The sequence below is a fragment of the Panthera leo genome, chromosome B2 (assembly GCF_018350215.1).
Source record: "Panthera leo isolate Ple1 chromosome B2, P.leo_Ple1_pat1.1, whole genome shotgun sequence".
Taxonomy (NCBI): Eukaryota; Metazoa; Chordata; class Mammalia; order Carnivora; family Felidae; genus Panthera; species Panthera leo.
In genome coordinates, this window is record NC_056683.1 from 97,723,248 (window position 1) to 97,738,419 (window position 15,172).

The window sequence follows — 15,172 nt, forward strand, 5'->3', positions numbered from 1 at the left end:
ACTATTTGTTGTTAGAGAGACTGTCTTTTTTCCACTGGATACTCTTCCCTGCTTTGTCAAAGATTAGTTCGCCATACATTTGTGGGTCCAATTCTGGGTTCTCTATTCTATTCCATTAGTCTATGTGTTTTTGTGCCAGTACCATACTGTCTTGATGATTACAGCTTTGTAATAGAGGCTAAAGTCCAGGATTGTGATGCCTCCCACTTTGGTTTCCTTCTTCAATGTTACTTTGACTATTTGGGGTCTTTTTTGGTTCCATACAAATTTTAGGATTGTTTGTTCTAGCTTTGAGAAGAATGCCAGTGCAATTTTGATTGGGATTGCATTGAATGCATAGATTGCTTTGAGTAGTATTGACATTTTAACAATATTTATTCTTCCAATCCATGAGCATGGAATGTTTTTCCATTTCTTTGTGTCTTCCTCAATTTCCTTCATAAGCTTTCCATAGTTTTCAGTATACAGATCTTTTACATCTTTCATTAGGTTTATTCCTAGGTATTTTATGGTTCTTGGTGCAATTGTAAATGGGATCAGTTTCTTTAATTCTATTTCTGTTGCTTCATTATTGGTGTATAAAAATGCAACCCATTTCTGTACATTGATTTTGTACCCTGCAACTTTGCTGAATTCATGTATCAGTTCTAGCAGACTTTTGGTGGAGTCTGTCAGGTTTTCCATGTAGAGTATCATGTTGTCTGTGAAAAGTGAAAGTCTGACTTCTTCTTTGCCAATTTTGATGCCTTTTATTTCATTTTATTGTCTGACAACCTCTTTGACCTCAGCCATAGTAATTTCTTACTCTACACATCTCCAAAGGCAAGGAAATTAAAAACAAAAATGAACTATTCGGACCTCATCAAGATACAAAAGCTTCTGCACTGTGAAGGAAACAATCAACAAAACTAAAAGGCAACCAACGGAATGGGAAAAGATATTTGCAAATGACAAATTGGATAAAGAGCTAGTATCCAAATCTATAAAGAACTCCCCAAACTCCACACCCAAAAAACAATCCAGTGAAGAAATGGGAAGAAGACATGAATAGACACTTTTCTAAAGAAGACATCCAGATGGCCAACAGACACACGAAATGATGCTCAATGTCACTCATCATCAGGGAAATACAAATCAAAGCCACACTGAGATACCACCTCACACCAGTCAGAGTGGCTAAAATGAACAAATCAGGAGACTATAGATGCTGGCGAGGATGTGGAGAAACGGGAACCCTCTTGCACTGTGGGTGGGAATGCAAACTGGTACAGCTGCTCTGGAAAACAGTGTGGAGGTTCCTCAAAAAATTAAAAATAAAACTACCCTATGACCCAGCAATAGCACTATTAGGAATTTACCCAAGGGATACAGGAGTGCTGATGCATAGGGGCACATGTACCCCAATGTTCATAAGCAGCGCTTTCAACAATAGGCAAATTATGGAAAGAGCCTAAATGTCCATCAACTGATGAATGGGTAAAGAAGATGTGGTTTATATATACAATGGAATACTACTTGGCAATGAGAATGAAATCCTGCCATTTGCAACAACATGGATGGAACTGGAGGGTATTATGCTAAGTGAAATAAGTCTGAGAAAGACAGATCCGTATGTTTTCACTCATATGTGGATCTTGAGAAATTTAACATAAGACTATGGGGGAAGGGAAGGGGGAAAAAGTTACAGAGAGGGAGGGAGGCAAACCATAAGAGACTTTTAAATACACAGAACAAATTGAGGGTTGATGTGGGGTGGGGCAGAGAAAGTGGGTGATGGGCATTGAGGAGGGCACTTGTTGGGATGAACACTGAGTGTTGTATGGAAGCCAATTTGACAATAAATTATATTTAAAAAAAAGAAAAAAGCAATATTATCCAGTTTTCCTTGCATCTAGGTGTGACCAAGTTAGTAAGCTTTGGCCAGTGCAATTATAAAAGGAAATGGAGTATGCACAGTAAATGTCACTAAAATGAGGAAGCATATGTTCATTCTCCTTGTAAATTCTTCCTCTGTCTGGAATGTGGATGTGATTCTAGAAATGGAACAGCCAGCCATCTTGGGCATCAGTCTTAAGAGATTGAAGCCTCATCTTGAAGTTACTGGAAAAATATCCAAGGACTTTGGGTACCTGATTATATGGAGCTTCTAAATCAGTATCAGACTGCCTTCCTTTATATAAGAGAGAAAGAACCTGTCCTGTATAAGAAATCTATTGGGTTTTCTGTCATTGGCAACCTAATCTAATTCAAGCCTAAAAATATAGACAAAATGAAAGCCAAATTTTAAGTTCACTTATTTTCTTAATAAGTTTGTTCTCAATTTACACATGCCTAGTCTTTTTATATCTCTTTTTGATCATATTCCCACTGTGGACTTCTGGATTCCTGTAGACATTACCTTTGATTCATTTCCATGGTGCTAAAGGAGGGAGACAGAAGGGGTGAGTTCATTCACTTGCTTCACCACTGTCATAGTTCATATCATACTCCTAATCTATCCTTTAATCTACCCCTTTAGGGTCCATTTTGCTCTTTATCCTAGAAGCTCAACTCCACAACTGTCCTCAAAAATAGCATTCATTTGTTTATTACTCCCTCAACAGATTTTTGAGTGCTGTGTGCTAGGCATTCTGTTAGGTAATAAAACAGATCCTTACTTCAGAGAACTATGTTAGGCAATGTTTTTAAATGAAGATTGAATTATGTTCTATTATTTGTGTACTACACATCTGTGGTCCCAAATTTGCCTGACAGATCAAAATGAAAGATAAATGAATGTAAAAGACTGGGAAAAAGCAGGATATATGGAGAGGGAGCAGGGACTCGGGAGGTGTGGAGAAGGACTCTCAGAGACAAAGGCAAAGGCATAACTAGCAAAGGAAGAAGGAGAGAGAACTGAAAGAAACATACATTCATTGAATTTTACTGGGCTTCATATACCATCACAACCTCTTTCATGTATTAATGATTAATAGGGACAAGCTTATTGTTAGACGTCTGGAACTTCTAGAGCATAGCAACTGCCCTCATTATTATATCTGCCTTTTGCAATGCTAAAAGCAAAGACCTTCAGAAACCCTCAAAAGGCTCCTATTATTTCCCAATTTTAGCCCCCATTCAGGACTTCTACTCCATCCTACCTCTCATTAGAATCTTCTATCAGTGTCTCCTGAGGGAAGAGGTGGTTCAGAAGAGAGGAGGAGTGTAGTTGAAATCCCCAGTTAAAATTTGGGTTGTTTAATGATCTCATGGAAACACTGCTATAATAGAATGCAAACACCATTTATGCTACCAAATCTATAGTTCAGCAAGCTTATGTGGTTAAAATTGGCTTTTATGGGTTGTCTCTAAGATTTACCAGAGTGAGAAAATAAGTTCAAAGTTTCCCATAATTAAGATTAATTTAAACTTTGGACTGTAGTCCCTTAGTGAGACACAGAAAATCTGAAGACCATTCTTTGTCTCAAATATGAAGACAGTACCACTGCTGTTAGACACATGGCCCCAGAAGAATGAAAACAAAAACAAACAAAATACAAGCAACTCAGCATCTTATATTGGGATTTGGTGCTTTTTGTTTGTCATTGTTGTTTTTCTCTTAGATGAGGGAAAGTATATTTATGTAATATTACTAAAGCAGTTTGACTATGACCTTTAGTTCTTCATACTCTATAATATGACATTGTGAATTTTTTTTTTCTTAGATTGTGGTTTTAACACATCACAAGTAGTTTCTTTTCCTGTTAACTTTCAGACAACTCTGTTTAATCTTGAGCTAAATACCTGGAGGAAGTGCTACCACAATTTTAGCTTTCTTGTTTCCAGTTGAGCAATATTATTCTCAGCTTTTCTCCAGTAGGGAAGTATCATATGTTTGCTTACAGTTCTCTTTCTAACAAAAGATAAATGCTCTTAAAAAATAATCATAGTAAGCAACACCCTGGTGGATCAGTCAGTAGAGCATGCGATCTTTGTTTTGGGGTCGTTGAGTTCGAGCCCCACGCTGGAGTGGAGTTTATTTAATAAAAAACTCACAGTCAAATAATAAGACAATTACAAATAAATTGTAATTTATTTGTAACAATTATTTGTAACAAGACAGATAAAAAGAGGAACACTGACCCATCAGTACTAGAAAAAAGGCTTACAGGATGCTTAAAAACGTTCTTTGGTTTTTGTTCAGCACCTGAGTCCAGAGACTCTTACTGATCACAGTCCCTTTTCTTTTTCAACAAGGTCCTTGACCATAACATGCAGCCAAAATGTAAATAATTGTTATATTCCTGATACGGCATAAAAAAAGCATGAAAACATTCTAGGCAGTAAATACAATCTTCCCCTCCCCAGTGGACCGTAAGTCCAGAAAAACAAGTTACTTCATTTATGAACCATGCTATTTAAGATTCTGTGATGCAACAATATTGAACTACTATTTTCTATAAAAACGTATTCTTTCAATCAAAATCTTAGCTCAAATGTTGTACAAGAAAATCCTAAAAATCTAGGTTTTTTTCTCTTATTCTTTCAAATTGGACTTAAGGCACATAAAAAAAAGTATGTTTTTATTTCATAGTAAAATCACTAGGCCCTAAAACTATAATTCTCTACCAATTAGTATCTTTTCATAGCAATAGTTATGGCAATCTTAATTCATGGGGATAACCCTGAAATACAGCAAAGTGTTAAAACTCCTCAGATTAAACAGTGCAATTATATTCATCATCTAGTTCATACTTGATGTAATAATCATAGAATTTCAGAGCTAAAATAATTATAAAATAAACTGAGTAAAGCTAGGATGGGAATTTGGAGAGTGTCTAAGTGGCAATGTTCTCATTCTATAGATGAAGAAACTAAGAACTAAAGGTTAAATAGTTTTTTTTACGTATTATCATATTTTTTAAGAAACTTGGAAATTTGTGTGTAAAATCAGGGCTGCCTCCAGGATTTGGTAGAGTAAGTGGCTGCTTATTTGATGTAAATTTAGAAATGCTATTATAAAAAAACATATAAAAACTTGTCATCCAAGTTCTTCCTCAGAGATGAAAATGGTAAAAAGATACATAGTTGTATTTCTTTTACATATTCGAGGTGTAAATAGGGTCTATAATTTAATAATCTGATTAATTCTATTATTTCCTGTTAAGATGCAAACACTCAGCAAAAGAGAAAGCTCACTGAACTATATATAATGGATTCAAACCTCACATAGGCATGTGCGTTAAAATCATGCAGATAAAATTATCCCTGAAAATCTCTTTGGAAGGTACCAGACTGGAGGCTGATAAGCCATTTGTTAGTAAGTCCAAAGTAGACATTTTGTCCTCCAGTATTAGAACAAATGACTGTTTATTTGGTTCAGCACTAGTTGGAGTCATTGGCTTGTATTTAGGTGCCTTGTGTAAAAAATCACGTCTTTAACATCTGAAATACCCTCAGAATGGTGAGATGCTCACTCAATGAGAAGCAAGGAGTAACTCAGACCAATGGAGAACACTACAGTTTCTGTTTCTTATTTCACACTCAGTTGGTATATATTCATTGAGTAGGATGTCAGGTAGAATTGCCCATGATATTTACATTAAAAATATTTTCTGCCTCACATTTAAACATTTTTGATGAGCAATAATAGTTGTATTTGTGTAAGTTAAATGTATGAGTGATGTTAACTCCGTTGTAGGGTCAGTTCCTTCCTTAAAAGTAGGTTTTGACGTGCATCTTTTCTGACCACAATGCAATGAAACGAGGAGTCAAAAACAAGAAAATATCTGGAAAGACCACAAATACAGGAAGGTTAAATAACATGCTACTAAACAATGAATGGGTCAACCAGGAAACAAAAGAAGAAATAAAAAAGTACATGGAAACAAATGAAAACACAATAGTTCAAAACCATTGGGACAGAGCAAAAGCAGTTCTAAGAGGGAAGTTTATAGCAATACAGGTCTACCTAAAGAAACAAGAAAAATCTCAAACAACCCAACCTTGCACCTAAAGGAGTTAGATAAAGAATGACAAACAAAAGCTAAAACCAGAAGGAGGAAGGAAAGAATAAAGATTAGAGCAGAAATAAATGATATAGAAACTAAAACAAACAAACAAACAAAAAACAATACAACAGATCAATAAAACCAGGAGTTGGTTCTTTGAAAAAATTAATAAAATTGACAAACCTCTAGCCAGACTTATCAAGAAAAAAGAGAAAGGACCCAAAGAAACCAAATCACAAGTGAGGAGAAATAACAACAAACACCACAGAAATACAAACAATTATAGCAGATTATTATGAAAAACTATATCCCAACAAATTGGACAACCTGGAGGAAATGGATAAATCCCAGAAACATATAACCTACCAAAACTGAAACAGGAAAAATAAAAAATTTGAACAGACGTATTACCAGCAAAGAAATTGAATCAGTAATCAAAAAACCTCAAGAAACAAAAGTCCAGGACCAGATGGCTTCACAGGCAAATTCTACCAAATATTTAAAGAAGAGTTAATACCTATTCTTCTCAAACTATTCCAAAAAATACAAAAGGAAGGAAAACTTCCAAATTCATTGTACAAAGCCAGTATCACCTTGATACCAAACCAGGTAAAGACACCACAAAAAACCAGAACTACAGGCAAATATCTCTTATGAACATAGATGCAAAAATCCTCAATAAAATACTAGCAAACCCAATCCAACAATACATTTAAAAAGTCATTCACCCCATCAAGTGGGATTTATTCCTGGGTTGCAAAATTGTTCGATATTTCTCAAGTCAATCAACATGATACATCACATGACTAAGAGAAAGGATAAGAACCATGTAATCATTTCAACAGATGGAAAAAAAAGCATTTGACAAAGTACAATACCTGTTCATGATAAAAACCTTCAACAAAGTAGGTTTAGAGGGAACATATCTCAACATAATAAAATTAATCTATGAAAAACCCATCCTCAATGGGGAAAAACTTAGAGGAACAAGACAAGGATGTCCACTTTCACCATTTTTATTCAACATAGTACTGCAAGTCCTAGCCACAGCAATTAGACAACAAAATAAAAGGCATCCAAATTGGTAAGAAAGAAACTAAAACTTTCACTATTTGAAGATGACATGATACTATATAGAGAAAACCCTAAAGATTCCATCAAAAAACTGCCAGAACTGATACATGAATTCAGTAACGTTGCAGGATATATAAACAATCTACAGAAATGTGTTGTATTTCTATACACCAATAATGAGGCAGCAGAAAGAGAAATTAAGAAAACAATCCCATTTACAATTGCACCAAAAACAATAAAATACCTAGGATTCAACTTAACTAAGGAGGTGAAAGACCTGTACTCTGAAAACAATAAAACATTGATGAAAGAAACTGAACAAAAGCAAAAATAAACCATTGGGACTTCATCAAAATAAAATGCTGCACAGCAAAAGAAACAATCAACAAAACTAAAAGGCAACCTATTGAATGGGAGAAGAAATTTATTTGCAAGTGACATATCTGGTAAAGGGTTAGTATCCATAATATATAAAAAAGTTATAAAACCCAAAACCCAAAAAACAAATAACCCAATTAAAAGATGGGCAGAAGACATGAATAGATATTTCTCCAAAGAAGATATCCAGATGGCCAAGAAACATCACACAAAGATGCTCATCATCACTTATCATCAGGGAAATGCAAATCAAATCAAAACCACAATGAGATATCACTTTACACCTGTCAGAATGACTAAGATCTGTAACACAAGAAACAACAAGTGTTGGTGAATAAAGGTGGAGAAAGGGGAACACTCTTGCACTGTTGGTGGGAATGCAAACTGGTGCAGCCACTCTGGAGAACAGTATACAGGGTCCTCAAAAAATTTGAAATAGAAATACCGTATGATCCAGCAATCACACTGCTGGGTATTTTCCCAAAGAATACAAAAACACTGCTTCAAAGGGATCGTGGACCAGCATTATCTACAATAGCCAAGAAAAGGAAGCAGCCCAAGGATCTATCAAATGATGAATGGATAGAAAAGATGTGGTGTATACATACAACGAATATTACTCAGGCATAAAGCAGAAGAAAATCTTGCCATTCTCAACGACATGGATGAAGCTAGAGAGTATTATGCTAAGTGAAATAAATCAGTCAGAGAAAGACAAATACCATATGATTTCACTCATATATGGAATTTAAGAAACAAAACAAATAAGCAAAGGGAGTGGGGAGAGAGAGGCAAACCAAGACAGACTCTGACTAATAGAGAAGAAGCAGATGTTACCAGAGGGGAGGTGGGTGGAGGGATTGGTGAAATAGGTGATGGGGATTAAGGAGTGCACTTGTCATGATAAGTGTTGGGTGAATAAAATTTTTAAAAAAGTTAAAAACTTTATTAAAAAGTAGGATTTGATGGCATATTAGGGCAGAAGGAAAAGGAATATAATCTGAGAGCAAGGAAGGATTCCACAGTGGGGGTGGGGAAAAACCATGGCCAAAGAGGCCTACTTTACAAATTTACTTAGAGTATAGGTATGCATATGTTGCATAAAACCTATAAGTCTTAATAGCTTATTAACCATAACATCCCACATTCTCAAACATGAAAGATAACCAAGTTTACTGTAATTTCCCTTCACTTTTGCAAATAGTAACGATTAGTGTCAAAGTGTCATCTTTATATTTTACTTCAGTTCAAGATGAGGTCCAATTTACAGTAACTTGGAAGCAAGAACATCCAATTGCAAACCACAGAGCTATCTCATAAACTTTTCTTATTCAGTACTGCCAGCAAATGCCAGCTATGTTTATCTTGATCAGTACTGCTAGAGTACCTCAAGTGGCGAGAACATAGTCCTTTGTCTAGTCTTAAAAATCCTCAGACACCAAATTATATAAAGACAATTTACACTTACAGATTCCAAACTGGTTGACCATAAAGCAAAATAAAGTTAGAAATGGGAACAAGTATTTTCACAAATTTACAAACTAAGTTTCTATTAAGAGATGTTTTGGCTACAAGTTCAGTTTTTCAAAAACTGTTGATATTTCTTTTTTCTTTCTTTTTTTTTTTCCTAACTATGGTCTTGTTCATGAAGAAAAGAAGTCAAGTGAATTATTATGGGTTCAAATCTGAAAAGAAAGCAGGGATGGGAGAGAAGAGAAGGCACAGTTGAAGGGGGTTATTTCATGGCCACACACTGCACCACAGTTGTAGCTGGGTTTTCACAAATGTGTGTATATACCATCAGTCCGAAGGAGGACTATGAGAGAATATGGATGGCTGAGCTCACTTAGGAACCATGACTGGGAAAACAACTAACTGGAAACACATGGCCTATTGATACCAAGTATTATCTTTAGCATGTATAAACTTCAGTCATGGGATTAGAGATTATTATTTGAATTGCTGGTCCTCAGCCATAGCACTAATGAAAGTTATTTAAGCAATAACAATAACAACAAACAACTTCCTCTTTTTTTCACAAAAGAAATAATTCAGTTTGGCAGGTCTCCTCTCATTCATATAGGATATCACTTTTTGTTATACTTAAACATGCTTCTTTAGGCACAAAAGTAGCAGGTTGAAGGTTTTTAAGGCAGTGAGGGGTATTGAAAAAGGATGAAAGGGTTGTACTTGATGTTTAGGCTTTTGATTTCTCCGCCAGCTTAGTTGTTAAATGTGGGAAAGTTATTAGGAATTTTTCAATTTAGTCATGCCACTCTATTCTTTGTGTAAATATTTGTCCAAGGACTCATGGGGAAACTGTAGCAAATTATATCAGGTGTAACTTATTATGATTAAATTAAAACAGGAGACCTTGGTATCACTTCCTTGATTTTGACTTCTTAAAAACAAAATTTTAACATTTATAAGATAAACTATATACATTTTTAAATAACATATCCTCAGTTGGCAAAGTGTGCATCATTTTAAGCTAAAACATAAAAATAGCAGACAACATTTTACCATTTCTTCTTTCTAAGAGCAACTCAGCATTAACCTGTACAAATACTTGGGCCATTAACAAGTAATCATTGAGCCAAAGGAGGGATTTTTTAACTTTTTTTAAATGTTTATTTATTATTGAGAGACAGAGCATCAACAGGAGAGGGGTAGAGAGAGAGGGAGACACAGAATTGGAAGCAGGCTCCAGGCTCTGAGCTGTCAGCACAGAGCCTGACGCGGGGCTTGAACTCACAAACCGCAAGATCATGACCTGAGCTGAAGTCGGACACTTAACCGACTGAGCCACCCAGGCGCCCCCCAAAGGAGGGATTTTGAGGGCAATGAATAAGTGATAGAAGTTTCCAGAACATAGAATCAAAGTTCAATTATAAAAATTCCTCACGTCATGAGAAAACAATAGGGCCCATAATTAATACGTGAATAATAGATTTTAATAATGTAGCAATGATCAGCTTAGAATTGATTATGTCGCTAAGAATCCTGGGATCTCTCCTTTCCTAAGCCATGTCATAATTCCTGAAATGTTTTAAAGTTTCATAGCAAAATATTCCAACATAGCATTGAGAAATAATATTTTAAATAATAGCAGTAAGAAAAAGGCATTAGATCGAGTAAAGCTAATCAAATTAATAGAGTCTAGCATATAATTTTCCATATATTTAAAGTCCTCATACTCAAGAGCTTATGCAAACCATTTAGCATACTGAAGATCGAATATATGAATGCTTAGAAAGGTAAATACATAAATATATCTAATTTGGCTTAAGTACCACAGAAAAATGGGATGATTTCTGGTGCATAAGGTATATCTTATTAAATACACATACCAGATAGGAAATCTACCACAAATTATATATTTGCAAGTATTTGAACTCAGTATGCCTGTGTCTTTCTACCACAAAAGTTGAAACAATATAGACACTATAAATTTAGACCCATCAGGAAAGGATTTTTTTCTAAGAATGTTTTAGATCAATTATTATACATGAGAAATATAAAAGCCTATTCTCTCTAGCCAAAGGATAAGGAAACAGACACCCTAGCAAGACAGAAGGTTTTTAAACAATAGCCACTCTACTGTAAACACTAACACCACCATCACCACCACCACAACAACAGTAACAAAACTATGGCCTAACTCCTACTCACACCAGCAAAGACTAAGTGGGAAGAGTAATCTTTTACCCTCACCAGGCTGTAACAAGGTATCCCCTGCCAGGATACTGTCAGAGAATGTCGAGTTTAAAAAAAAAAAAAAAACTGGAATTTTCATCCCCACTGAACAGTAATGCTCCTCACTATATCCCACAACTGGCAATGTCAGCAGAGGAGACCTCATGGGGAACCCAGATATCCATTCACACCACAAGAAATGAACATCCCTCCTTCTCTGCTAGGGTAGGGTCAGAGGAGGCCTAGAGGAAAGTCAGGACTCTCAACATAGCCCAGTGGTCATGAGGTTACCCCTACCTTGTTGTGCCATGGGAGCAGTAACAAGGCAATCCTACTGTTTCCAGCCAGGAAGGTATCATTGGAGATCTGGTAGAGAGCTGGAACTTGTACCTTTTCCCACAAGTAAGAAAGAGGTCCCCCTGGCCCTCTGCTTGGGTGTTGATGGAGGCCAACTGGGGACCCTGGATTTCTACTTCCACCATGGAGGGGAAGCAGTGCCTGCTCTTTCCCTTTCTGGAGAAATTTTAGACAAAACCAACTAAAATGGGATATTTAAGCAAGATGAACCTACAGCTGTTTTATACTTAGTGACGAAAGACTGTCTTTCCCCTAAGACTGGAAACAAGGCAAGTATATCTACTGTCATCACTCCTACTTAGCATAGTACTAGACATTCTAGTCAATATGATAATGTAAGAAATAAATGAAATAAAAGGCATAAAGATCATAAAGGAAAAAATAAAACTGTTCCTATTTGCAGATGCCATGATTGTCTATACAGAAAATCACAAGGAATCTACAAAAAAAATCCTCTTAGAATAATTTTTTTTTTTTTTAAGTCTCAGGTAACTTTAATGAAAGCATTCGCAGTCCTTGCCCCCATGGTGGTATATGGATGGCTAAGCTCAAAACAGAAATGCAGCTGCTGAAACCAGTCACCATGCTGAGGCAGTTGAGCTTAATGCTCCAGATTCAGGGGCCAAGGCAGGAAAGTATTACTTCTCATGGCAAAGTCCAGCAGCCAGGCCTCGTAGAAGGTCATGTCCGGGCTCTAGGCTTTTACTGGCCCTAGGCTCGCTTTACCACCCCACAGACCCATGTGTGAGATGGGACGACAGAAGCAGCCAGGGATCCAAAGTGACCATAGCCACTGTGGCCCAGCGAAGGAGCACTTTTAGAGCTACACAAGAAGGAGTGGTCATTCCATCATTAAAGGTCAGCAAGGTTGCAGGACATAAGGTTAATATACAAAAGTCAATTGCTTTCCTATATACCAGCAATAAACTACTGAAATTTGAAATAAAAAAAATTACACCAGCACAGGAAAAAATAAAATACTTAGGTATAAATCTAACAAAATACATATGGGATCTATACGCTTAAAACTACAAAATTCTGATTAAAAAAAAAAAAGATCTAAATAAATGGGAGAAATACTCCATGTTCATGGATTAGAAGATTCAATATAGGATCCAATAAAAATCCTGGCAAGCTGTTTTGTAGATATAAACAAACTGATTCTGGGGCACCTGGGTGGCTCAGTTGGTTGAGCATCCGCCTTCGGCTCAGGTCATAATCTCACGGTCTGTGAGTTCGAGCCCCGTATCAGGCTCTGTGCTGACAACTCAGAGCCTGGAGCCTGCTTTGGATTCTGTGTCTCCTTCTCTCTCTGCCCCTCCCCCGCTCATGCTCTGTCAAAAATTAATAAACATTAAAAAAATAAACTGATTCTAAAGTTTATATAAAAAAGGCAAAAGACCTAGAATAGCCAAAAGAATGGTGAAGAACAGTCACACTACCTGAGTTTAAGACTTACTATAAAGCTACAGTAATCAAGACAGCATGGTATTAGTAAAAGAATAGACACGTATTTCCATGGAACACAGCAGAGAACTCAGAAATAGACCCATACAAATAGTCAACTGATCACTGATTGACAAAGGATCAAAGGTAATAAGGATAATATTTTCAACAAATGATGCTGGAACAATTGGACATCTGCATGCTAAAAAGAAAAAAAAAGAAAGAAGAAAAAAGAACTTAGACACAGACCTTACAGCTCTCAGAAAAATTAACTCAAAATATTCTTGTTTTTAAATTTAGGATCACAGACCTAAATGTAACACAGACAGCCATAAAAATTTTTGTAAGAAAACAGAATATCTAGATGACTTTTAACTTGGCGATGACTTTTTAGATACAACACCAAAAGTATAACGTATTAAAAAAATTGATAAGTTGGTCTTTATTAAAATTAAAACCTTCTGTTTTGTGGCAGAAACTTATGAAAAGACAAGCCACAGAATGGTAGAAAATATCTGCAAATCACTTATTTGAGAAAAGATTTGTATGTAAAATATATTTTAAAAAACCTTTTAACACTCAACAATAAGAAAACAACCAAATTAAAAAGTGGACAGAATACATAAACATATACCTTACCAAGGAAAATATAGACATGGCAAAAAGCATGTGAAAAAAAATCATTTGTCATTAGAGAATTACAAATTAAAATGACAATGAAGTATCATCAAATATCTATTAGAAAAACTAAAAATTAAAAAAATTGACAAATGCTGGTGAGGATGTAGAAATAAGAACTCTCATTCATTGTTAGGGGAATGCAAAATGTACAGCTACTTTGGAAGACAGTTTCCTAATTTCTTACAAAGCTAAAAATAATTGGCCATACAATCCAGTAATCATGTTCATATGCTTTTACACAACTATTCTGAAAACCTGCGCATGAATGTTTATAGCAGCTTTATCCTTAATTGCCAAACACTGGAAGCAACCAAAATGTCCTTCAATAGTGAATGAATAAACAAACTATGATACAAATACCAATGGAATATTAAGTGATAAAAAGAAAGAAGCTATCCAGTCATAAAAGGGCATGGATGAACCTTAAATGTGAATAGCCAACTGAAAAGAACCAGTATGAAATGGCTACCTACTACATGTATGATTCTACCTATGTGGCATTCTAGAAAAGGCAAAACCATAGAGATAGTACAAAGATCAGTGGCTGCCACAAGTTTGGAGGAAGATGGGAGGGTTGAATAGGTTGAAGTACAGGGAATTTCTTAGGTGGTGAAATTATTCCGTACAGTACTGAAATGATAGATATATACGACATTATGCATTTGGGAAAACTCAAAGAACTTTACAGCACAGAAGTAAAACTTAACACAAATTAAAAAAAAAAAAAAACATTTAGAAGGTTGGGGGAATCCCAGGAAGCAATGCAGACTGTGAAAAGATAACCTAACTGAATTAACAAATGCATGAAACAATTTTACTGACAGGGGTAGAGGAAAAATGTGTTGACCTAAGCAACTTTGAAAGTGAGTAGAGTCTGTAAGACTAAAACAAAAGGAAATGCATGTAAGAACTATGCTCTCATTGATGAAGTTGTTTCTCATGGGCATATGGGTTAACAATTCTATACTGCTATACATTTATGATGAAAGCAAGTAAGTGGATGGTGGATGGTATGAGCCAGATATCTCCTGTTGGAGTGGGAATTTACAGATAAGTAAGAGGAGGAATATAAAACGATCCTTGTGGTAACAGAGTTAGAGATATCATTCAGAGTCATGCTTAGCTTACATAGAGATGGTTACATATACAATATTTAAAGATATATGCATATATATTGGTTTGTACATATATATTTCCTTGCTTTGTCTGCTAAGAGGGCCTCAAATCAATGAATGACACTCTACTAGCAAAAACGCACACCTAGTTGATGTCTCTCTAGTCATTTTGGTAGTCTAAAGCTCATTCTTAAGTAGATTCTACAGAAGTGTTCATAGGAAATAAATTCTCTGAGCTCATACATATTGATAACTTAATTGTTTTTACCTTAAACTTAGAAAATTCTTGGCTCACACTTTAAGTATCTTAAAAATGTTGCTCTGTTTTCTTTTGGTATTGCTATTGAAAAATCTAAAGCTGATCTAATTTTCCCTTATAAGTTAGTACGACTATGTCTTGGTAATGGTTGCTCTGGGTCAACGTTTTTAGGCCAC

General features: G+C 35.6%; 1 protein-coding gene and 1 long non-coding RNA gene across 3 annotated transcripts in view; one reads left to right on the forward strand and one right to left on the reverse strand.

Annotated features, from left to right (window-relative positions):
- Window positions 1-15,172, reverse strand: part of SESN1 (sestrin 1) — a 113,281-nt gene that overhangs the window by 45,425 nt on the left and 52,684 nt on the right. The window lies entirely within an intron of this gene.
- LOC122220253 overlaps window positions 2,034-15,172 on the forward strand; it is a 49,699-nt gene continuing 36,560 nt past the window's right edge. The window contains exon 1 of the long non-coding RNA XR_006202753.1: window positions 2,034-2,441. This is a non-coding gene — a long non-coding RNA (uncharacterized LOC122220253). The remainder of the gene's footprint in view (window positions 2,442-15,172) is intronic.